The 25,300-nt window shown below is 38.3% G+C and overlaps 1 pseudogene; it reads right to left on the bottom strand.

Moving 5' to 3' along the window:
- The window catches only part of LOC133093047 (small ribosomal subunit protein uS17-like), a 59,750-nt pseudogene extending 36,038 nt beyond the window's left edge, over positions 1 to 23,712 (bottom strand).
- Positions 23,713 to 25,300: the final 1,588 nt, after the last annotated feature.

The following is a 25,300-nucleotide window of genomic DNA, read 5'->3' as shown; positions in this document are numbered from 1 at the left end:
ATAACTTGTCAATTTCAAAAAACATTAGGAAATTTAACCTAAAAGTATACATTTCCAGCATCTCATAAAAAGTGGAATACAGGGCAACAGCAAACCCACATTCCTATGATAATAATCAAGTAGAGCTGAGTAGAGCCTGGTTAGTTCAGGTTGGTCCTGTAAATCCTGGTTAGTTGCAGACAGTGCATTACTTTTATATTGCTGCACAACAAATGATACCCATTTATTAGCTCACAGGTCAGTAGGTCAAAAGTGCACCAGCATGAGTGGTTTTCCTGCTAAGGGTTTCACAAAGCCACGCTCAAGGGATAATTAGTCACATGACTTCAATGTGTAATGGTTTAAAGCTAATCCCAATTTATTTATTTACACAGTGATGGGAATATTCTTGCCAATCTTCCTTTCATACTCAAGGCAGTTGACTTAATTTTTACTTTGGATATTGCCTTCATGATTCTCATTTTCTGTACCAACTCCATATTGACTGACATTCATCATTCTTCTGTATGCTCATAACTTCAGCTTGGTTATAATCGAGTTTATAAGCCTGAAAGAATTTCTGTTTCTTTTGTGTGACTTTGCTTATCTCTGCTTGGTCACCTCTGAGTGTATTTGATAATGGGGTTCCCCAGTATGATCTGTTTCCCTTATTTTCAAACTCGTTTGATTCATCTCATTTAAACATCCACTAATTGACAACAGCAGGTGTTGTTTGGATAATAAGGACAATGTTCATACATTCAATTTTTTTTGACAGCATGTTTCTCTATAAATGTAAGCAAATTGCTACTACAAGTCATGCAAAGCACTTGCCAATTATAAAAATTTGTCCATTTGTGAATATTGGTTTTAAGTTTCTTTCATTTTTCCCTTCACAATTTATTTCCATTTGGCACAGATGTTTTGTAAAGAATTACAGGAGTTCCTGAAGTTTTTGCAAAGAAGATGCGGTCGAGGTCTATATCATCAAACATTCATTGACTGCTGAAAATATAATCATGAGACTCAATCAGTAAATTTCATTAAAAACCATACAGATAAAACAATTTGACTAACTCTACTTTGAGCTCCAGAGAAAAAGAACATCTATTAAACAACAACAAAAAAAAAACTACCAACCATGAATAAAGTATCTTGTCTTTATTCTGGTCTTTTTATATGATTGTCTCTAAGTTGTGGTTATTCATTCTGGGAAAATCTGTAGTTTGATTCTAAATGAGCAGATAAATTACTTTAAGTATGATAGAAACTTTGGGAATTTAAAAATGTATTATTTGCTTTTTAAATTTCTCCTTTTATAATGGCTAAAGGAAGAGAACAAAAAAATGATTTCTCCATATTCTTGCAAAAGCTGTGATACAGTCTTACACTTACTTTCTTTGGTATTCTGATGTGATTATTCAACTTCCTATATATGCTGAGGTGACAAAGGAATCTTTAGAAGATCATACTGTGATCCACATAAGCTTCCATTTTCTTTGAGCTTAAAAATTAGGCAAATTCTCTTGTTGGTTTTAGCCTAAGATGAATATGTGTAAAGGATCTCATTTTTGCAGAAAATTAAAAGGTCAGAACAATAAATCAAAGAACCACTCCTAAAGTTAAACATAATGCATATTATTCTCCAAGAAATGTAAAAAGGTGTCTTTTTCCAGCTATTGTGATTGATTTGAATAATCTCAAAAATAAATATTACAGCTAAATAGAATAATACTAACATTGAAATTCAGCATTCAAGATCAGACATCTTCATTAGCTCCCTCAACATGCATTTATTGAGTTTTTCCACTGTGTAAAGGCCAGAGAGGCACAGAGGGTAATAAAGAACTGTACTCCAATGTATTGCATGTCACCCCACATAAGGAGCACAGAATCTACGGAAATAAACATAATTCAATTGCAATGCAAGTCAAAAAGAGGAAACGAATAACATATTTATACCTCTCATTTTTAGCAAATGAGAGGTACAAATAATAAACATAGTAGATGATCATAGGAGTGAAGACACTTTTTGAAGGTATTCGAGCTTAGGTAGAAGTCACAGATCAGCAGCTGTGACAGTCATTTTTTAAGGGGCATCGTAACTACAGAACCTGCATCTGACACAGTGCCATGAGGCTTCCTTAAGCAGGGTTCCTTCAGGCAGTCAGAAAAGTCACAGCTCGTTCTGTAAGAAATAAGAAAACTTGTTTCTTCCCAGATCCATCCCCCAAGCTGGGCAATGAGTAACAATTTGTTTTGTCATTTTACAATAAAAGCCACCTTGGAAGTGTGTAATTTTGAGAACATTGAGTGGGGTATGTGCTTTGTTCATTTGTTTGATGAACTGCTATTTCAGGCAACAGGAAAGAGTTGAATTTAGTACATATATATATTTTTTCTTAGGTCACTCTCAAAAACTTCTGGTTGACAGAAAAGAGTTGCCTAACAAGTTCCATTTTGGCAAAAATTGGGTGGTAATAGTAGGACAGAGGGAAAACTCTTACATAAGATGTTCATTATATTGAAATATATGAAATTGCCTATGTAGACCATCCATATTCAACCTCAAACATGGCAATTTAAAATTTAGCAACCTAGGACTTCCCTGGTGGTGCAGTGGTTGAGAATCTGCCTGCTAATGCAGGGGACACAGGTTCGAGCCCTGGTCTGGGAGGATCCCACATGCCGCGGAGCGGCTGGGCCCGTGAGCCACAACTACTGAGCCTGCACATCTGGAGCCTGTGCTCCGCAACAAGCGAGGCAGCGATAGTGAGAGGCCCGCACACCGCGATGAGGAGTGGCCCTTGCTTGCCGCAACTGGGGAAGGCCCTAGCACAGAAACGAAGACCCAACATAGCAATCAATCAATAAATAAAATAAATAAATCTTTAAAAAAAAAATTTAGCAACCTAGTAGACAGAACTCTTTTTATTTTATTTTTGGCTGAAACCCCTCAGGCCAGGAATAATGCAATCAATGTCAAGTATGCCAAAAGTTTCAAAGAAAGTTGCTACGCCTTTTAACCAGGATGTGTTGAGATGGTTAAATTGATTGTGTCATATTAGTGATCACTCACCTCCAACCACAAAAGCATAGAGGTAGAAAATGAATGAGGAAGATTTTCTTTAGAGAGAGTATGGGCCGGCTGTGTGTTCTCCCTTCTACTGGGGTAGGAAGAGAACTGATTCCTTCCAGACCTTATGCCACATGGGAAGAGTCTTAGGTGGACCTCCCAACACACCCATCAGGGGAGAGCCTGAGGGGAGCCATCTTGGAAGGAAATCCATGCAACACAATTCTGGGTGACATAGCCCGGAAAGGGTCTGACAATCCGTGGGTCCTGAGGCTGGGAATGATGCAGGCACCCTGTCCATTACCGGTATTCTAGTAGGAGATGGTAGAGAGGGACTCTCAAAGACCCCCATAACAGCAATTAGGAAAAATTCAGCTCGGAACATGTGCCAGTGTCGTAGGACAGGGACATGATTTCACAAGTTATTTGACACTGCCTTGTCTCTCTAACCTTCTCTCCCCTTGGGTCCTACCCCAGAGAAGTCATCTGTTTGAATTTGTCATGTATGACACAATGCGAAAGCACAATAATAGCACAATATTCATCAATAATTGGCTTTCCAAATAGCTCTTATATTGTTTTCTCTATATGCAGAATAGATATCTACCTAGGATGCTGAGAGTGTGTGTGTGTGTGTGTGTGTGTGTGTAGATAGACACATAAGCACACAAGGTTTTAAATTTCAAACAGAGCTTCCCTGGTGGCGCAGTAGTTAAGAATCCGCCTGCCAATGCAGGGGACATGGGTTCGAGCCCTGGTCGGGGAAGATCCCACATGCTGCGGAGCAACTAAGCCCATGCACCACAACTACTGAGCCTGTGCTCTAGAGCCTGCGAGCCACAACTACTGAAGCCTGCACGCCTAGAGCCCGTGCTCCACAGCAAGAGAAGCCACCACAGTGAGAAGCCCGCACACCGCAACGAAGAGTAGCCCCCGCTCGCCGCAACTAGAGGAAGCCCGCACACAGCAACGAAGACCCAACACAGCCAAAAATAAAATAAATAAATTTTTAAAAAATTAAAAAATAAAATTTCAAACAGAATTTTGCTACTGGCGTATATAGAAGCTGTCTTCACGTAGCAACAAATGTTTCTGTGAGACAGGAATTGGATTGCCTTGTCTAGAGTTTTCTTTCACTATCTCTTACTTTCACTCTTGCTTTCATTTCCGTTCTTTTTCTCTCCCTCTCTCACTATTGCTCTTTTATTTTTCTATTTGTTTACTGAGCCACTTATTAGGTGACCCCTTCCTTTGGGAGGTTTAGGCTCTGAGCTGTTGATCAACCACTGCCTCGCCTGCCACTGCTCTGGCCAGGCTGTTAGGTTTCTAAAACAGATGTCCCAGCCTTGCTTGGGTTTGCTCCTTCTTCACCTTTTCCCTGGGAATTCCTACTCCTCCCACTAAACGACTCCCTCCCCATCTCCTATCTCCTCCATGATCTTTGGAGGGAAGAGTTCTTACCTGCACAGGAACTCTTTATCTTTTCAGAAAGCTTTGCTGGACTTAAGTAAAACAAAATACTCATTAATTGAGATGACCTTTTGGAATGGCCCAAGGAATATCCAGTAGATAGAAAATAAAGGTAACATTTACAAGGCTTCTGAATGTATGTAGGTTCCATCATAATATAGTTCCACATGAGAAACATAAAATGATTTCACCTGTTGAGACATGACAGTGATACTTCATATGAGTTCTTTGACCTTCACTTCTGATTTATTTATTTATGCATCTGACTGATTCTTCACATAATGTTGAATTTCACCTTCCCTGTGATTCTTAGTTGCCATGACTGCAACACATCTGAAAATCGTCTATGCTGAAGTCAGTCCACTAAAAATAGTCATAGAAGACACATACACACAAACACACACACAACAAATAGCCTAGAAATTCAGGAGAATATGATTTCATGGCTGGAAGCCCAGTTTATTTAGGGGGAAAAAGGCAAGGGCATAAACAACTACTTTTATGAAGAAAATGATCTTAACAGAAGCTATCTTTAAAGCGTCATTCCCCAATTTTTCTTACATAATGCCTATAGAAGATGATAATTTTGTCCCTGTTCACTCAGGCACGTGGAAAAGACTGCTTCCAAAGCACCTGCACCTCAGCACATCTGTAACTCATTCCCAGCACTCAGGTTTGGAGGCTCTGCTTCAGGGATTTTTGCCAGGCTGTCTTCATTTAAGGTTTTTACAAGTGATCAGGAAGATGAAGTGCCCAGTAAAATCTTCAAGTTCACAGATGACACTAAGCTTCTCTGGGTAATTAAATGTCAAGCTGATAAGGATAAACTGCAGGAAAATCTTTCCTGCTTGTGTGTGAGGTCAGGACACAAAGATGGACTTCACCGTGGATGTGTGAATGTTGTAGAATAAGAAAAAATAATACAAACCAAATTTTATATGATGATAACCCTTGAGCATCAATGATGACCCAGGATAAAGATTTGAGAGTTATTACTATCTTCTCCTCCTGGACTTCTACCTGAAGTTTGTGGTGACAAAAACAGTTATCACAGTTCTGTGAATCATCAGAGGAGGCCATGCAAATGACACAGAAGCATCAGTAGCAATTCAAACACTTTTATACATATTATTTTGTTTAGTCCTCAAAACAAATCACAGTTATTATTGTGTGATAATTTTTTATGCCTTTTGCAAATGAGGAAACTGAGGCTCAGTAAGTGATTGGCTCTTATATCAAGGCACAGGCTTCTGCAATTGGCTCTGGATGCTACCTCTAAAGAAAATGAAAGTGAAAAATGTTCAGAAATGGACTTTTCAAATAAGGATTGGGGAATCAGAGGGAAGAACTAAAGAAAGAAAGAGATTTCTATAGAAACATATATTTTAAAAATAAGGAAGCTTTGATATGGAAAAATGGCTTGAATACTGAATGTAATATGGGTTGAATGAAGTTTTAGAATTCTAGATATAACTAGGAAAAGGTATGATGCTTAAAAATTGTATATAGTTTGCTAGGGCTGCCATAACAAAGCACCCAAACTGGGTGGCTTAAATGACCGAAATGTTCTGTCTCGTAATTCTGGAGGCTAAAGTCCAAGATCAAGGTGTCAACAGGGTTGATTTTTTCCAAGGGCTATGAGGGAAGGATCTCTTTCAGGCCTCCTCTTCCTATGTATCTTCACATTTTCTTCCCTCTGTGCATGCCTGTCTCTCTATCCAAATTTCGTTTTTATATAAGAACACCAGTCATATTGGATTAGGGCCCACCCTCACACCTCATCTTATTTCTGTCTGCAATGACCCCATTTCCAAATAAGGTTGTATTTTGAGATACAGGGAGTTAGGTTTAACATACAGATTTTCGGGGGACACAATTCAACCCATAGCAATTGGCAAGGAAGCACTGCACAGTGGGTGATACATTTATGAAAGCTATTGCTCTGAATAAGAACAAGACCTAAAGACTTTATATGTCAGATGAAAAACAGAGCATCGAGAAAGCATTAAGCCAATAAAGAGCTGTGGGTGGTGGTGGGAGGGGAGATGGTGACAGAATCTTAGCATCATAATATTGGAGACTTGTGGGAAGCCACAGACATCACTGTGTTTTTACACAGCTGCACAGCATCCAGAAGGAAGGGTCTGCTCTCCTTGCCCAACAAAAACATAACCAGTTGATTTCACCTAATAGGGCATTTGCATTGCTATTTATTTATGCCAGATTTTTTTCATCCCAGAAAAAATTAAACCCCAAATATTTTAAAATATGGTTTACCAAAAACCCAAATAATCTCAATTCTTTAAATATATAATGAAAACTTCAGGTTTGGTTTTCTCTTTCAGACTAAAATCAAAACAAAAACATTTTAGACATGTTTATACTAGATATATTAATACAGTTTTTAAAATGAAACTCAACCACATTTCTCCATGAAACTGAAGAAGCACTGCAATTAAAGTTTATTTTATTCAGGGTGCATCTAACCCTATGTCATAATGTCACATGTTATATATGTCACAATGGACTGAGAGATATCTTAAGGTAGGTAATGTAATAATCTTTAGAAATAAAGGAAATAAGACATGAAATGATAAAGAAAGGTAAAAATAACATTTCATTTACTTGTTATTGTGTCCATCCTCTCAAGGCAGTATCTTTACTTAAAAATGACCTTCGATATAGTCTTAATCATCATGATACCTTGTGCACGGGCTTCCGCTAGGACTGTTTTTTAAGATTATTGTCCATGAATCTATGGCGTTAACAGTGTATCCACAGTTATTTTCAGTTTCTACTGATCCTCTGAGTCCACAGCTGAATACACATTTGGTCATTGCCTTCTTTAGCCTTACATCTCTTGGCTGGTCCCTGGAGAGCCTGGTAGCTGGGAGTTGATTGACAGCTTTGGCATTACCAGGCAAACCTCACCAGCACCTGGGAAGTGGTGATATGCAAAGGAATTCTCAGTTTTCAAATGTAAACATCCTTGGGCTTCTTTTGCTACATGCAGCAAGTAGAAAACTGAAATTGTGGACCCTAGTTTGCAGTGTCTTCTAAAATAAGAGTGATGACTTGAGCCCATGCACTGAATGGTATTGATATTTGGTTTAGAATATCTGAATCTAAGTGTGTGAAATAGAGAGGACTGAACTGGGCAAGGAGCAGTGCCATCATCAAGGGTCAAGGTGGAATGGGTTCTATCCCCAAGATAAGAAAATAGGAGATTTTTCCCTTTGGACATCTAAAGCAGAGGTTCCCATCCCCCAGGCCGTGGTCCAGTACTGGAACCGGGCCACACAGCAGGAGGTGAGCGGCGAGCGAGCGAGCAAAGCTTCATCTGTATTTACAACCGCTCCCCATCGCTCGTATTACCGCCTGAGCTCCGCCTCCTGTCAGATCAGCGGCGGCATTAGATTCTCATAGGAGCGTGAACCCTACTGTGAACTGCGCATGCGAGGTATCTAGGCTGCGTGCTCCTTATGAGAATCTAATGCCTGATGATCTGAGGTGGAGCTGAGGCGGTGATGCTAGCACTGGGGAGCAGCTGCAAATACAGATTATCATTAGCAGAGAGGTTTGACTGCACGGAGACCATAATAAATCAATCGCTTGCAGACTCATATCAAAACCCTATCAGTGAGTGGCAAGTGAAAACAAGCTCAGGGCTTCCACTGATTCTGCATTATGGTGAGTTGTATAATTATTTCAGTATAAAGTACAATGTAATAATAATAGAAATAAAGTGCACAATGAACGTAATGAGCTCGAATCATCCCGAAACCATTCCCCCCTCCCAGTCCACGGAAAAATTGTCTTCCACGAAACGGGTCCCTGGTGCCAAAAAGATTGGGGACCGCTGTTCTAAAGGAAGAAACTTTTTGAAACTCTTTGAAAGAGCTCATGAAATGCTATTGTTATTTTTTAAGATATGATTAAATTGTATTCCATAAAATTGGAATTTAGAAAGAATAAAACAATATTCTTTATTGTCACAATATATTGTTACCAATATGTACACTATCCAAACACAACTAGTTAACATTTTGATCAGTTTCTTTCCAGGCTCTGTGTGTGTGTGTATATGTTTGTGATTATGTGTTTCTCAATAGTCTAATCAAATTATCTAAATTTTTTAAATCTTGATTTTCTATCAAGTACCTAGTATCTTTTAATGTTCACATTGTGTATATAATCATCTCAGAGTACTTTTTAAATGTTGATATTTGCCAAGATTCTGTTTTTGACTCTTTTTTTTTTCTACTTCCTATAATCTCCTGAGTCTTTCTCAATTCTTTTGTCAGAACAGCTAACACCTAAACACTTACAAGTCATAAATCTATATTTCATGTTTCAATCTCACAAATATAACTCAACCATTTAGGTGTTCATTAATTAATGAATTATTTCATTCATAATTAACGAGTTAATTAATTCATTAAGATCTTAGTATGTGTTGGCTGGTGTTCTGAGTACTGGGGGTTTAATCTGGAAAATGGTGGTTGGATACGATGGAAGATGGTGAGAATTGAAGCAAGGGCTGGATAGGCATGAAGGCATGAACCATTTTGAAGTTTCTAAAATAAAAATGTTGGCATTTGGACATTTATTCCCAGTATATAGTATGTACCCCATTAACATAGGGGTGGCACTCTGCTTACAACAATCATCAGAGGTGTAGTTAGTCAGTTATTGGAGTGATTATTTTGTTTGGTGTCTGTATCAGTTTTTGACTGTATCTGTGACAAATTACCACACACTTAGTGGCTTAAAACAATTCAGAATTCCTATCTTATCGTTCTGTAGATCAGAAGTCTGGTGTGAACCTCACTGAGCTAAGATCGAGGTGTTGACAGGGTGCCTTCCTTTCTGCATGTTCTAGGGGAGAACCCATTTCCTTGCTTTTCCCTCTGCTAGAGCTGCCTGCTTTCCTTGGCTCCTGGTTTCTTTCCTCAGTCCTCAAAGCCACAACATGGGCCAAGTCCCTTTCTCACTGCCTTCCCTCTGGTTGTCTTTTTCACTGTTAAGTACCTTTGTGATTACCTTGGGACCACCCAGATAATCCAGGATAATGTCCTTATTTTAAAGTCAGCTGATTGGCAACCTTAATTCTATCTTCTGCCTTAATTCTCCTTCGCCATGTAATATTTATAGGTTCTGGGGAGTAGAATGTGGACATCTTTGGGGGGCCATTATTCTTTTCACCACAGTGTTTATCTCCCTCCCCCTGCCTGTAAATATCATGTAGGAGATTCTGTACCCACTCTTCCCTTCTTTCTTAATAACAGAACTTGGTTTTATTCAGTGTGGCAATTTCCCAGCTAACAAAATTCAGTTATCTTGGCCTTCACTGTAGTACAGAGGCTTAATGTGGCACTGTTATGATGAATGAGTTATAAGGGGGAAGTCTGCTGAGTATTTCCTGCAGAGATTTTGCTTTCCTGATAAGAAATATCACCCCCTTTTCCCTGTACCCCTGCTTTAAAGTCTATAGGACAGTCATCTTATGGCCAAGAATGACAGGAATGAATACACAAGGCTCCTGCATTAAGAATAAGAAGTAAAAATATGGAAAGAACCATGGAAACACTGATGACATTGTTTAGCTGACACTGTATCAGTCCAAGGCTTGCCTCTTCTGGACTTTTTGTACTTGAGAAGAAATATTCTTTACACACTTAAGCTAGTATAGTAGGATTTTTAATAGCCTACATGAGAGCAGGTGCCTTTTCTATCTTGTTTACTCCTGTACTTCCAAAGCCCAGGGCAGAGCAGAATATCTGTTAGGAACTCAATAAATGTTTCTTAAATTTCTGTTGAGATTTTGACTTTTGATCTGCATTTAATGGATAAGTGGGTATTAACTAGTTCAAGAAGGAGGGGTGAGTAGATCATCTAAAGCAAAGAGTATTTGTTAATGTCCTAAAGTAGGAGTGAGCTTGTATGTGGGAAAGTAGTAGAAAGTGGTATGACTGCAAAATAATAGGGAAGGAGAGAAGGTTTGCTAGATGAGCCCTGTGAGATCAGTAGGCACAGGGTCACCATAGACCATGTTAATATATATATATATATATATATATATATATATATATTTAATTCTAAGAGCATTAATCACAGATTGACAGATTTTAGTTGAGGTTATCATATTTGTGTTTTTGAAGGCTCTTTTAGGCTGCTGTGTGAAGAAAGGCAGTTGAATGCTTTGAGAGAGATTAGGAGGGTATGGAAATTGTCTAAGTGAGAGATGACGACAGCCTGATGATCCTAGAAATGGAGAGAAATGGATGGATTGGAAAGACATTAGGAGGTTAGATTGACAGGAGCCTAGATTGGATGTGAGGGCAGGAGGGAAGGCTCTGGGTTAGGTCTTAGGTGTCTGATAGTGTGTGTGTTGCAGGGAGATTGTGCAGTTTTTGCTGCTGCAGCAGCATCCTGCCATCGCTCTGTTGAAGATACCTTACTCAGGGTTTTTTGTTGAATGTTTACTATGTAGCAAGTTGGTAAATGCAAGACTAGAACATAAACCTATATTTGAATACTTCAGAGCCTAGGATGAGGTACGAGTTGGGGCTGGTGGCTGGAGATAATGCAGAGCTCAGTTTCGAGTTAGGGCTGCTAAAGGCTTTGCAACCCACCTTAAGGAATTTTTTATTTAGTTTTTTATATGTCCTTATTGAAGGCCTTGTTTCAGGAGTTGTGGACACGAAGATGAATAGCCTGCTCTCAATGAGCCCAGAATCTAGTGCCGAACTTTTTCGTGTGATGCATGAATGGGTCACAGGTAAGCTGAGCTAGAGACCACTCCCCCAGCTTACAGGGAGCCCAAGTGCCTCCACTTACACCAGTGTGGGGTGCACAGGTATGATTTTCTATGTGTGCTCTGTGGAAAATTTTTAGGTTGTACTAGTCTTGAAGACAAGTTAGACACATAAATAAGGGTAATAAGAATAACAACAATACAATGTAATTATGTGACAAAAGATTGTAAAGTAATAATTTTAAAAATTGCTATAATATAATGATGTAATAAGAGAATATAAGGTAATAATAAGAAACTTGCTAGGGAGATGGTTTGGGTGACATTTTCAAAGCAAGCATTCTCCAGGAAGCTGGAAGAATTGGTACCCATCCTTCTGGAGGCTTCAAGCCTGAAAATTCTGGTAGAGTTTCAACTATAAAATTTCTCATTTGTTTCTTCAGTAACTACCTACTTTTTCAGGCAAAATGACATGAAGAATCTTCCATCCTATTTTATCAGCTGATGAATTTTGAAAATATAGTACCTAGAGAATGGATGGCAGTGTAATGATTTGTCTCTGTACTATTTTCCCCTCTGGGTAAGAAATGGGTATGGAGACGTGATGTAGCTTCTTATTAAGTTGAACTTGGGTGTTTCCTGAAGTGGTATCATACTCGTTCAATTATTTACTCCCCTCAGCTTATGAAAGTTTAAGTTATAGCTCTCTGAGAGCTTCCAGTACTTTTTAATCAAAGAATCATCCTTTTATAGCTCCTAAAACTGAATGTTTGCCTGTTAAAAAAATTATTTTGCACCACAGATTTGCTGTACATATCAAATAACATTGTTTTAAATCTTTTGGTACATAAGCACTTCATTAAATCTGTATGATTGTATTGTTTTGCCTCTCTTTTTGTTCAAGGAAGCATTAGGAAGGTCAAATAAAACGGCCATTTGTTAAACCCAACTTCCAACACAACCGTTCTATGAAACTTTCAATAGATTCCAAGAGGCTTTAAATCGTGATTTGGAGTTGAATTCAAATAGATACGGGAATCTCTTGGAGTGTTTGCAACAACTGAACTTGAAACTGGGTCTAGAAACTCATTGGGTTTACTGAATCACTAAATGTGAAAATAAATGTGAAGCTATTTACAACATAATTAATAACATCCAGCTACGTTGAGCTGCTCTCAAACCCCTCCAAATCTGTTGAGTCAGCAGTTTGAAACAATGTCAAAATCTGTTACTACCTTTTCCAGTGCCACAGATATATTATTACCCCAGTGAGACTTTAATAATGAGGGTTCAGCCTGGGCCTCAAAGCCTGTGTCTGAGTGCCCCCCACCTCCCGTCCTTCCTCAGGGTACTTAAATCACAAATGGAGATTTTCTAGACTTTTAGTGTCGAGCACAAAAACCATTCTTCCTTTTCCCAAATGTACCATGTAGGCTCTTCTACACAATCACTATGATAGAACTGCTAACCACGTCAGCCCACTGTTATAATCAAGCTTTTTGTCATAAGAGTGTTTTAAAACCATCTTGACAAATGCTTATAATTATAATAGTTATCATATGGAGCACTCAGTATCCTCAAAGGGATTTAAGTATACGATAGAATATTCCTTTTAACAGAGTTTATCAGCCAGCAGATTTCCATTCTTATATATGGAAAGTGCATTTTAGATACATAAAACCACAATAAATGAGCTCTTAACTATGTCAACCGCTGTAGTAATCAAGCCCCTTTCTTTCTGAAGTATTTAAGCTATCTCATTAAGTATACTTCTAGAGGATATAATGAGGATATAATGACATTCCTCCACATAAGCAAGGAGAATGTCTTGCGTTTATATCCTTTCATATTAGACTCCAGAGTTTTAGAAGTTTGGTCACTGGGATAATTAGGCCGTCAGTCCTCCTCAACCCCCTTTGCCTACCTGTCAACTCGAATGGCTGGAGAAGATAATTTGCCAAATTGAGAAAGTTGCTTGAGGCTGGAGGGAAGTGTAGGACAAAGTAAGCAAATTTACAACATGTCACCTTTAAAGGCTCTGAGGCATAATTTATGAGCTCTCGAAGCTAATGTCAGTGGCATGGCCCAGAAACATGGGCCTTTCTTATGTAAGTCCTAAAACATTTATCTGATGATTTAAAAATATGGCAAAGCTTGACCAGAATGTTTCATGAAGACTCTCAAGCAGTTTTCGAGGAAGACAGGGCATGCAGTGTGCAGTCACTGTTTAGCTTCTGGCCTGGGCGTATTGCAGGTTACATATCGGATGTTGGTCCAGCTTATCTTCCAGCTGAATTTCAGAGTTTGGGGGTCTAAGACTGTCTTTCATATCTTCTGATTCTTCCACTGACATTTACTATAGCAGGTAATAAATGTGAGTTGTGATCGAAAGAATGAGACATCTGTGTTTTGTAGAATCAGACATTACTTTTTTGCTTTATTTTGACTTGTCGGTCTTTTACTTCAAACTCCACTAGAGATCTCTTTCGTATATATATAGATCCGTGGCGAGTGATGGAGTAAAACACTGTAAAAAGCCAAAATAAAGCAATAAAGTAATAATGATTATATATATCCATACATTATATGTATATACTACATGTATTTATATATTATATGTCATACGTGTATATATATGTATGTATGTACACACACATATATTAAAGGAATGGCTATACAGGCTTAAATAATAAAAGCAAATTTTAAAGTACCTGTTCATCTTCATTCTCAATGAAATATAAAATAATTATAAATAGTGAGAGAAAGATGAATGTGTCTTTTTTGTAGTCATCTTTTCATTGTGATGCTCTCACACTCAAAAATCAATGTTACACTACTAAGCTTATGATGTAGTTCCAGTAGAATGTAAGTCCTGTAAAGAGAACTGCCCCCTCACATCGAGTCTGTTACCTTCTTTGTGTGTGCCTTTCAAGGAGTGCGCTTATTTACTGCAAACAGCAGTGGCACAGCCATAAATCTGTATGACTGCTTTGCTTTTCACAATCTGGGAAAACGGCAAAATCAAAGCCAAATGAATTGGGTGGTACTGAGATGCTGATGGTATTTGTAAAGGGCACAAGCATATTTTGTTGTGCTGAGTAATGTGTGGGCAGTTATCTGGTGTCAGGGCTGCTGGAAGACTGATGTCTTTTCATTGAGAGCAGTTTTTATCCTAGGGGAACAATCAACTTGAGAAAATCAAAAGCGTCACGCAAGTGGAAGCCGCTTCTCTTGAATCTGATGAGGTGTGACGTCACGTCACTGTAGGCTGGGTTAGCATTTCTTCTCCTTACTATATGGAATATTCCATGCAGTTTTCTTTCTATATAAACACATTAAAATAGTCCAGTGTGCACTTTTAAGTTCTTATTTTTGCTATTAGCTGCCTCTGGGTGGAACACTCTGTGGTCTTTCTTGTTTGATTGCTCTGGGCACATCAGCAGACAGCTTTCTCAAAACGTAACAGAAGCCTGCTCTTTCGGGTATCTAGAGGCATAGATCCTGGGGAGGTGAGTCTCCAGATCCTCAGCACATCTCAATTTGATGTCACTGCCAAGTATTAAGTCCACGTTGTCATCCCTGCTAAGCAGAATCCAAGGACAAGAGTCGTCCTCAGTGTATCTTCCATTTGTTTCTTGGCCCCAAGACTCTGCTACACCTGTGTACTTTCATTAGGTTCATTTCACAGAATTAAATTCCTCCTTGTAATACTCAGGCTCTTAGCTGTCAGGGCTGCCCTAGAACTGAGAGCCAAGTGTCCTGTGACCGTGCTGCTTGGAGGGAAATAGACAAAATGATGTTAAGAAATTGTGTGGCTCTGTGTTATTTGGCGTCAGCGCCTTACTGTGATCAGAACTGAAAAGTGTGTCAGCATTTGCCCTCATTCTGTTGCTCGGCATAATGTTTCTGACAAGCAACGCTTCATCACAGAAACAGATTTGAGAAGGACTTGTGGAGTACACTGTACATCCATAAATCAAAGAGCAGGGCTGCCCAGGTCCTCCTATTTAGAAATAACTGAAATTGAAAGTGAAATGCCTAGTAATGAACACTTAGCTGAAAAGGTTAGCAACTGGGACAGGGAGTGGGAGATGAGAGAATGAGGACTGGGTGATTTATTAAATTGACAAAATCCCGAATTTTGCAACTTTAACACAATTTCCCTTTGTTCTGCTCTCAGTAGAGATGGAGAACAGCTGGTTAGTACCACCTGTGTAAGAATCCATCATATTCTTGAATACCATTAATAAATTTTCCCACAGCCTTTTCGGCTTTAGAAAAAGACCAATTCCTTTTATCTTTCCGAAGTGGTAAATCATGGCCCCAGTCCAGGAATTCAAAATGTTTCTGAGGATGGTTTGTTTCTCAGGCTAGAGCCCAGAACAGAAACTTTCTCAACTAACTGGTAGGGTGGGTGGGATTGGGGATCTACAGTATGGATGGACGTGGAAATGACAAAGACAGGAATTCCAGCTATGCTGTTAGGCCTTGTAGGGAACTAAGAAAACCCAATCCATTGAGCCTCATCAGAAGAACAGGAATGCTAGTGTCTACCCAGGCTTTTGGGGGATGGGTACTGAAAGGCTATTAAGATCCAAAGCCACTCTGGGTGGATTATCATGTGGCCCTTCCAGCAGCTGAGTTTGGGAATCCTTTATGTTTCTATGCCATTAATATTATACAGCTATTAACATAATTTGTCTGCTTTTATCTGCAGCTGCTTCTGTGATTCACTGAACAAATGTTTTTTCATTTGCTACTAGTAAAATTTCCAAAGTGTTTGTGATTGACCAAATAAAATTTTGTAGACCATTGATCAGATTATATGTTGAGTATCTTTTCGTCAGATGTTCATCCTGGGTTCAATCAGTAATGAGGGTCACATGGTACAGAACATCTCCGCCAACAACTGGGGCTTCTTAGGGCTCCTTTTGCAGAGTGGGACTGACAGCTAGCCAGGAACTTAGTTAAGCCAGTCCAATAGGGTTGGCATAGATGGTTAAGAGTGGGGGGAGAACAACTTTTCTCTGTTGCCTTTCCTTCTAAAAGACACCTTAAACTTCTCTGGATCAATGGCTATCTCACAACTAAACAAATGTCAAATGCTAGGAACTGGGAGTTTGGGTTATTTGTATCTCTATACTTGAATTACATCTTCTCACTGTAATGACCTCTGTGAATTCTGAGCATTTGAGTTTTTCCCATTGTTAAGCTTCTCAGTTTCTTACATGGCATTTGATCTATTTCAGTTTTCTCTATCTTCTGGGATCTATTTCAGAAATTTGTGTTTTCCTAAAAAAATCTTCCACTTCACTTGAATTTTAAATGCTTTTAGATAGGGTTTTGCAAAGTCCTCTCTTATGCTGGTTAATTTTCCCACTCATCTTGGGTTTGTTTATCAATTCCATAAAAATGTTAAAGTTATTATTTCTTCCCTCCTGTTTTTCTTAAGTTATTTATGTTACTTTTAAGTTATTGAATTGAATGCTTAATTTATTGATTTTTATTTCTTTTGCTTATGAATGAGATTTTCTTTAATTTATGAATTTGTCAAAAAGAATAAGTTAAATCTTTTTAGTCCTGGAGGGATGTTCATGGTGTATTGTGAAATAAGAAAAGCATGTTTAGGGGTTAAACATTTAAAGTTATGAATTCTATTCTATGTCATTTAAATGTTAGCCATAGTTGAATAACAATCTAATATTGCTCACAAGCCTCATGAGATGAATAGGGAACAACTGATATACATGGAATTATTTTCACAACAACAACAATAACAACAGATGCCATCTTTATCAAGCATGCCCTCTTTTTTGTTAAATTTTTATTTCATATTGGAGTATAGTTGATTTACAATGTTGGGTTAATTTCAGGTGTACAGCAAAGTGATTCAGTTATACATATACATATCTCCATTCTTTTTCAGATTCTTTTCCCATATAGGTTATTCAGAATATTGAGTAGAGTTCCCAACAAGAACCTACTGTAAAGCATGCCCTCTTGACTTTCATTCATTCTGGATCTGGACCATCTCCCTTTAGACACTATGAGTTCAAGGTCCCGCTTTTATGTGAATCTGGCTGTGAGGCCTTTCAGAAACACCCCCAGACCCAGAGACTTTCTTCTGTCTTCATCTCACATAAACTTTGGTATCTACATCTATTTGATATTTTATCACATTGTGTCACTTTTCTTTGGTAATTTTTATTTTTAAGTATTGAAGTAAATGCTCATTGGAGAAGTGAAAAAATAAACATACAAGAAAGTTAGTCAACTGCCATCACCTGCTAGAAATGACTTAATAGATTGGTGTGTATCATTACATACCTTTCTTTGTGATTATATAAATTTGAACCAATGCATTTATATTGATAATGATGATGATGATGTTGGATTGTAGTAGAAAGAGGAGTGGAAGAGGAAGAGGAGGAGGAGGAGCTACCATTTATAGAATGCCTGTGATATGTTCAGTGCTGTTATACGTCTTGCATTTAATTGCTATAATGCCCTGTGAGGAGGTGGTAATTATAATCAGTGCTTTACAGATGAGGAGACTTAAGCGCAAATATGTTTCATAAGTTGACCAAGGTCACATAGCAGGTGGAAGAGCTGGGATGTAAGACCAGATAGCCTGGCTTCAAACTTTTAACCCTGTTCTGAACTGCTTCCCAATCAAGTCCTTTTCAGACATAATTTCCTTGAAATACGGATACAATTTTATATAGAATGCCAACATGCCAAACTTTATGGTTTTCCAAATTCTTTACCTCGGGGAAGTAAAATCTACCTGAAGGCTATCTTCCATGTGTTTCAGAAGTAGCTGTACAATTATTTTCATTTACCACCATTGCTTCCTCGAGGCCATTATTGGAATCATTTCTTCTGTAGAGGATTTAGAGTCTTGCCTTTTCTTCAGCTCAGATTACCTTGATCAGTCCTAAATTCTGGAAGTTTCTATCAAGTTGCTCCTTGGTAAAAAGGAAGTACTATGTATTTTGCTATAAATGTTGTTAGGAAAGTATTCTTGAAGCTAAGGAAATTTTCAGTCTACTTGTTCTTTTTATTTAATCATTCTGGTTTTTACTTTAAGCCATTGAAATAAAACCATAAACAATCAAAAAAAATTTGTTTGTTTGCCAAAAATGGGATTGTGAGATACTTAATATTTTGTTACTTGCTTGTCTCACTTAACAATACAACATGCAATCCCTTTAGCTCAATAGTTATAAGACTAACCTGTGATTTTTTTCTTTAATTAAAATCATTTTTAAGTTTTTCTTGAAGTATAGAGTTCACAGTACTAAGTATGTTCAAATTATTGTGCAACCAATCTCTGGAACTCTTTTCATCTTACAAAACTGAAACTCTATATCCATTAAGCAACAACTCCCCGTTCCCACCTCCTCCAAGCCCATGGCAACCACCATGCTACTTTCTGTCCCTATGAATTTAACTACTCTGGGTACTCCTCATATAAAGTGGAATTGGAATTATACAGTATTTGTCTTTCTGAGAATGGCTTATTTCACTTAGTGCAATGTCCTCAAAGTTCATCCATGTTGTAACCTGTGTCAGAATTTCCTTGCTTTTTAAGGCTAAATAATAGTTCATTGTATGTATATACCACATTTTGTTTATCCATTCAACTGTCGATGGATATTTGAGTTGCTTCCATCTTTTGGCTATTATAAATAAGGTTGCAATGAATATGGTTGTACAAGAATCTCTTTGAGACCCTGCTTTCTTTCAGGTATATACCCAGACGTGAAATTGCTGGCTCATATGGCAATTCTATTTTTAATTTTTTGAGGAGCTACAATACTTTTTTCCATAGTGGCCACACTATTTTATATTTCTACCAAGAGTGCACAAGAGTTACAGTTTCTCCAATAACCCATTCTTTTGGACAGATCCATAATTATTATATTGATTTTGATTATAAATATATGGCATGTGTGCGCCTTCCTTTCAGTACACTGTGAACTCCTACAGGAAGTTTGTGACGAGATAGTGCTGTTTGATTTGGGCCTTGAAGGACAGCTGAGATTTCATCTGGGGGGATGGGGCTGTAGGGCCTCACCTCTTCTGCCAGTGCAACTGACCCTCCACTGACCCCTCCTGGCTCTGGATAATGGGGCACCTTCAGATTCAGCTGCCACAATTGCTATGCTTCCCTTGAGCTGTCTCTGAGCCTGATGTCAGACAATAACAAATTGTCTAGTTCAGATTGAATCTTAAACTTTGAAAAAAAGCTGATTAAAATTATGTTCCTCTCCCTAGAAAAATGCACATATGCAGTCAGTATTTATCTTCAAATTTGGAGGTTTTAATGTCCTCTGAATTTCCCATGGATACCCTCTCGAGACTCCCTGGGTTAAGAACATGGGCTCCAGGATCTGGCTCCGCTCTTTCACTTGGATACGCAGGAACGAATAAGCTCTTTAACCTCCTACCTTCATCACACCGCTCTTTCTCTTGCCTTATCTTTATGCTAATCTTGATCTTCCCCATACACTGCCTCTTCTCCTCTTCATTGGTCAGTGTTTGCAAATTGCAGATCGCCCTCTTTAATTTATTCTTGCATTGCTAACATACGGTGTTCATTCTGTCTGTTATCTAATAGTCCTCAAGATATCTCCAGAAGTTGGGAGGGAATCTCGTATCATCAATCAATTCCCATAGAGAAAGCACAACTGTCTCATAATGATGGCCAATAAAGCTTTAGCCCTAAAATATTCAATGTGACCAGGCAGCCTTGAATACTATCAGGTATTTCTGGTTTTCAAAAATGTCACATTGGAAGAGAAGTGAGACTCCAACATCTGGGATCTGGGACATGGCATCCTGAGTAAAACAACTTGCTTTTTGTGATCTAGTTCTGAATAAACTATTTAACTCATTAAAAAAAGCATTTTTTTTCTAAAAAAATAACATTTACATTAGAAAAATAAGAAACAATGGTCATAAATAGTAAAGTCTGTGAATTTTCAGCAGATTTTTAAAAGTATCTCTGGCATTTAAGTATATTTAATTATGAAATGACTTGTCAAAATTTAAAAAAAAAATGTTAAGAGAGACTTTCCAAGGTAGTGATATACGACACATTTAAAAATGCATTTGCATTCCAGTTTTTACTCAGTCTTATTGCAACTCTTAAAAGCTACATTTGTTCCTAATTTATATTGTTATAATCCTTTAAAATGCATTTTGTCTGCACCTTTTCATTTAAGGTTTAAATTCACTCACTCTAAAGGAGAAGATAAATGCAAAGTGCTATGTGTTTAAAATTAATATTCAGTCCACTTTTCAAGACGTTTAAAGATCTTTTTATGTTTGGTAAAGCTCAAGAGAATTTTTCATAAGATTTTGCAATCTTGAACATAGAACATAAAGTTGTGTTTTGTGATGAATAAATAAAATAAGACTTTAAAAGATTTAGATGATTTTAAATCTTAGGGATTTTAACAAGTTCTACATTTGGCCAAATATTTTTTCCCATTTTACTTATCACTTTCATAACTATTTCTTTTTGATGGTTAATTATTCAGCAGACAGATTAGGATAGGCTTACACTTCAGTACCAGGCAAACGGAGAATCTCAGTGGTTTAACACTTAGCATTTATTTCTTCTTGTGTAAAGACAGTTGTAGGTCAAGTAACTCTCCAGCAGCCTTTCAGGTGGTGCCCTACCAGTCCAATCTCCTTTGACCTATGGCTCAGCATCTCAGTTTTCGATCTCCAAGCTTCCTATAAATGAGAAGAGAACTCACACCTGCTTTTCAATGCTTAGCCAACCTCTGCTCACAGTACATTGACCAAAACCAGTCACATGGCCCTGCCTAAATGCAAGAGGTGAAGAGATGTGGAGAACACATGGAATATTTGGTCTGCGATGCTATCTCTTCAGCAAAAGATAATCCTAAATTTGAGTTTTAGAGATAGAAGGGACTTGTGGGATGATAGCTCCCTAATTTTATAAATAATGAAGGTGAAGTTAGAAGCTAGATTAGCTCACACAGCTACTTATCTTAGGGAGTGTCTTCATAATGCTTTCTTTAGTACACTGAGAAGACCATTCAAATAATCTAGTTATAATGCTGTTTTACCTTATCTTGCCATTCTTGAAAGTTATTCTTAGACATTTTGAACTTGGGTTCATAATGAGATAAATGTTATGCATCTTGTTCAATAGTTAGTTATGTTGTGGATGGTTACAGAATATGTCGTAAGAGAGTAGCACCTTGGAATATAAAAGGATTCTCCTCCAGAAGTGAACTATGCTGGACCTATGTAGGAGGCTTTAAATCCTGCTCTGAGGTCAAAGTAGATATGGAATATGGATTTTACCTACAGATAAAATGGCTGGAGATTCTCCCAGAGCTTTGATGAGTTTAGGTATAGGATAAACCAAAGTGAACTGACTTTCAAAACCAAGCTGGATATCAGCTCTAGTTTGCAGCTAAGGAGCTGAAAACCAAAACACAGAACTAAATTTTATTTATTGGTAGTAATGCCTGAGGAACAAAATACATTTTATTATTACAAATACAACATGTAGAACCTTCAGCTTAATTTCTATACTTACCTCATCGGAGATTAGTAACAGTTTTATGACCAGCAACAATTCATGGACCATAATTTGTTACCACTGAAATGGAGATTATACAGTGACCAGTGTAGAACTGAGAGCTAGCAGATAACTAGCTGCCTCTGTCACATTCCACAATAGGAATTTGGGATAATTAATACGAGTTTCCCCCACTATCCAAATGTACAGCATTCCTATGAAATCTTTCAGAAGCCTAAGTGATGTAAAATGAAGAAGCAATTACCTTAGGGACACATCTTGCTAACAGACACACAGAATAAATCAAGATGAAGCACAGATGCTCACAGGCAGAGTTCGAAGCTATGGAGTCTTGACTCTGGGCTCCTGGGTGTAGTCCCCAGGGAGGCAGCTGGGGGCTGCCACTCTTGCTGCCTTGGGCAAGACCTGCTGCTTATATAAAAGCTCCCTGTAAAACAAACGCTGAATGCTATTTTCACTCTGCATCTTTTTTCCTAAAACTGAAAATCCTCTTCAGATTTCTTTTGGTTAACAAAAACAAGTACTAATGTAGGTCTTTCATAAATGTGAAGTGGGCCTAAAGTAAACTTTTGGAAAGCAGGGAGTACCTGTATCTTGAACTTGAATGTGTACTTGTATGTTGTGTCTCATTTGACAACACAACCCTTTGTGTATATGCTATTAGGTAGAATGCTAGAGAGGAGAGCAAAATATTTATAATAACCTTTGGGAGTAGTTATTAGTTGACTTATTTCATGAATGAGAAAAGCCAGGGTTCAGAGAGGGTACATACCTTGGCTGAGATCACACAGAGTAAGTGGCAACCTTGGAGTCTCCTTTCTGAGTGTCCCTGACACAAGTGCTCATGCTTTGCCACCGATTAAAATGACCTGAGTTTACACGTATTTGTTTCCAATTGCTGCCCTAACAAGTTACCACAAACATAGTGGCTTAAAACCATACAAATTTATTAAAGTCAGAAGTTCAAAACCTGTTTCAGTTGACTAAAATCAAGGTGTGGCAGGGCTTCTTCCCTTCTGGAAGCTCTAGGGGATAATCCATCTCACTGTCCTTTCTAGCTTCTGGAAGCTGCCCCTATTCCTTGGCTGGCAGCCCCCATCCTCCATCTTCAAAGCCAGCAGGGTAACATCTTTCAGTCTCTCTTCCTCACTCTCAGCCTCCTGCATCCCTCTTAGAAGGACCCTTGTGACCACATTGAGTTTACCTGGATAATGCAGGAGAACCTCCTCATCTCAAAATCATTAACTTAATCACTTCTGCAAAGTCCGTTTTGCCATAGAAGGTAACATGTTCACAGGTTTCAGGGATTAGGATGTGAATATCTTTGGGGAGCTGTCATTTGCCTGCTATACAACAATATTTCTCTTGACGTGTATTATAACAATAGACTCTAGGTTGTTCTACTGTGTTTTGGGGGTAACACAACATATTTATATTTGGACCTTAAAACTATACATAAACAAATAAGTAATCCATATTTTTAATAAAAAAAGTGGACTTGGCACATACTCCCTACATCCATAAAACAGAAAGAGACTTTGATGGGTATCTCATAATGGCAGAGAGATCAGAGCCTTAGCATAACAACATACAGGGATTATGCCTGGACAGATTTGGCAATGTAGATTTCAGTTGTCTTGGAGAAGATGAAAACCGAAGCTGGGCAGGACTGAGTAACTTACCTGCATGCCCTCTTCTACCTGCACGGGATGAAAATTTACTCCAGTTGCGTCTATGGAAAGCCCACCTTTTCTCCTCCTCATATGGCACACGCTGTTTGGTCAAGTTGAACCATCCATTGGGGACAATGGATGGCCTGACACGAAGACTGGTGCTGTACATCCTGGTGGACCCTAGACCTTTATTTGTGGTCCTACATGCTACTGTCTTGCCTTCTAACTTTATGGACCCATTGAATCCATGTGCAGTCTCTTGCTGATTCCATGCTCCCCATTGACTTGACTGTCTGCTCCTCCCCATGGGGACCTCTTCTCTTGCTCAGCCAGCCTCACCTTTTGCCCAGACCTCTGCACTAACTGGGTTCCTCCCGCCCTGCATTTCCCTCCAGTGTACTCCGCACACCAACCTATGCTTGTTTTAAGATGTAAGTTGGATTATATCACTCCACTCAGAACCTTAATGGCTTTTTGCCATCTTTCGGAAAATACCCGAAATCCTAAACAGAGCCTCCCGTGCTGACCAGCCTCCCCCTCCAGCTGCCTGCCCTATCCTACTCACTACACAGTGGTCACACGGGTCTACTTTGAGGGCCTCCACTGAGCCAAGTGCTTTCCTACCTCAGAACCTTCAGACACCTTGTTCTTTCTGTCTGGCACGTTCTTCAGCTATGACTGGTCAATGCCTTTTATCCCAAACAAAGTTAGGTCCCCCAGTCAAACACTTCATAGAACTCTCAACTTTTCTCCTGAACCTCTCATCAGTTTCTTTTTTTTTTTATGGCATCAATTTTCTTTATTTTAAGGCATATCATAAGCAATTATTCAAATGGTGTATACTATACCAATTGTTTAAACATTTCTTAATGGTAATTTTTAACAATATATGTAATCAAAGTGAAACTAAGTTTCTTTTCATTTCCCACCTTCATGTATTTACTTCAAAGCCCACCTCAGACCTTCTTATCCAATATATTGATTAGTATAATTATAAGTACAAATATTTTGACTACAATTGAGCTAATGGTTTTTGTTTGGGTTTTTTTTTTTTTGTATTTTCTGTGTAGTACTACTTTTTTGTTGGTTTTTTTTTTTAACTTTTATTGGGGTATAATTGATTTACAATGTTGTGTTAGTTTCAGGTGTACAGCAAAGTGAATCTGTTATACAAATACATCTCTCCACTCTTTTTTAGATTCTTTTCTCATATAGGCCATTACAGAGTATTGAGTAGAGTTTCCTGTGCTATAGTAGGTCCTTATTAGTTATCTATTTTATGTATAGTAGTGGTATATATCAATCCCAATCTTCCTTATCAGTTTCTGATTACACGGAGACACATGTGGTGGTGAGGAATGTGGACTCTGCCCTGCCATCTACTAGCTATGACATTATGCGTGTCACTTAACCCCACTGTAGAACCAATACATGTATTAGTAGGGCTTTTGTGAGGATTAAATGAGTTTAAATCTAAAGTTTGGAGAGGAAAAATTTCAAGCTTACTTTACACATTACAAGGATAATTAAGAATGATCACTTCTGCTTAGAAAAGGGGGATATTTTCACCAAATGATCAAAGCATGTCAGCCTTGGACACTATAGTCACTAAAAGGTGAGGTTGCTTATGCCTTTCAATCTGGACTTAAAGTCATGTAAGAGCCTGGGTTCAGGCATTGTTATATCTGGTGTCAAATCACCACCTTTTCCTAGGAGATGGTATTTCCATGGTTAAGCATGCACTCTAGCCTGGTCCA

The sequence above is a fragment of the Eubalaena glacialis genome, chromosome 6, assembly GCF_028564815.1.
Source record: "Eubalaena glacialis isolate mEubGla1 chromosome 6, mEubGla1.1.hap2.+ XY, whole genome shotgun sequence".
In the NCBI taxonomy this organism is placed as follows: Eukaryota; Metazoa; Chordata; class Mammalia; order Artiodactyla; family Balaenidae; genus Eubalaena; species Eubalaena glacialis.
This window is presented reverse-complemented; position numbering and strand designations above follow the sequence as displayed.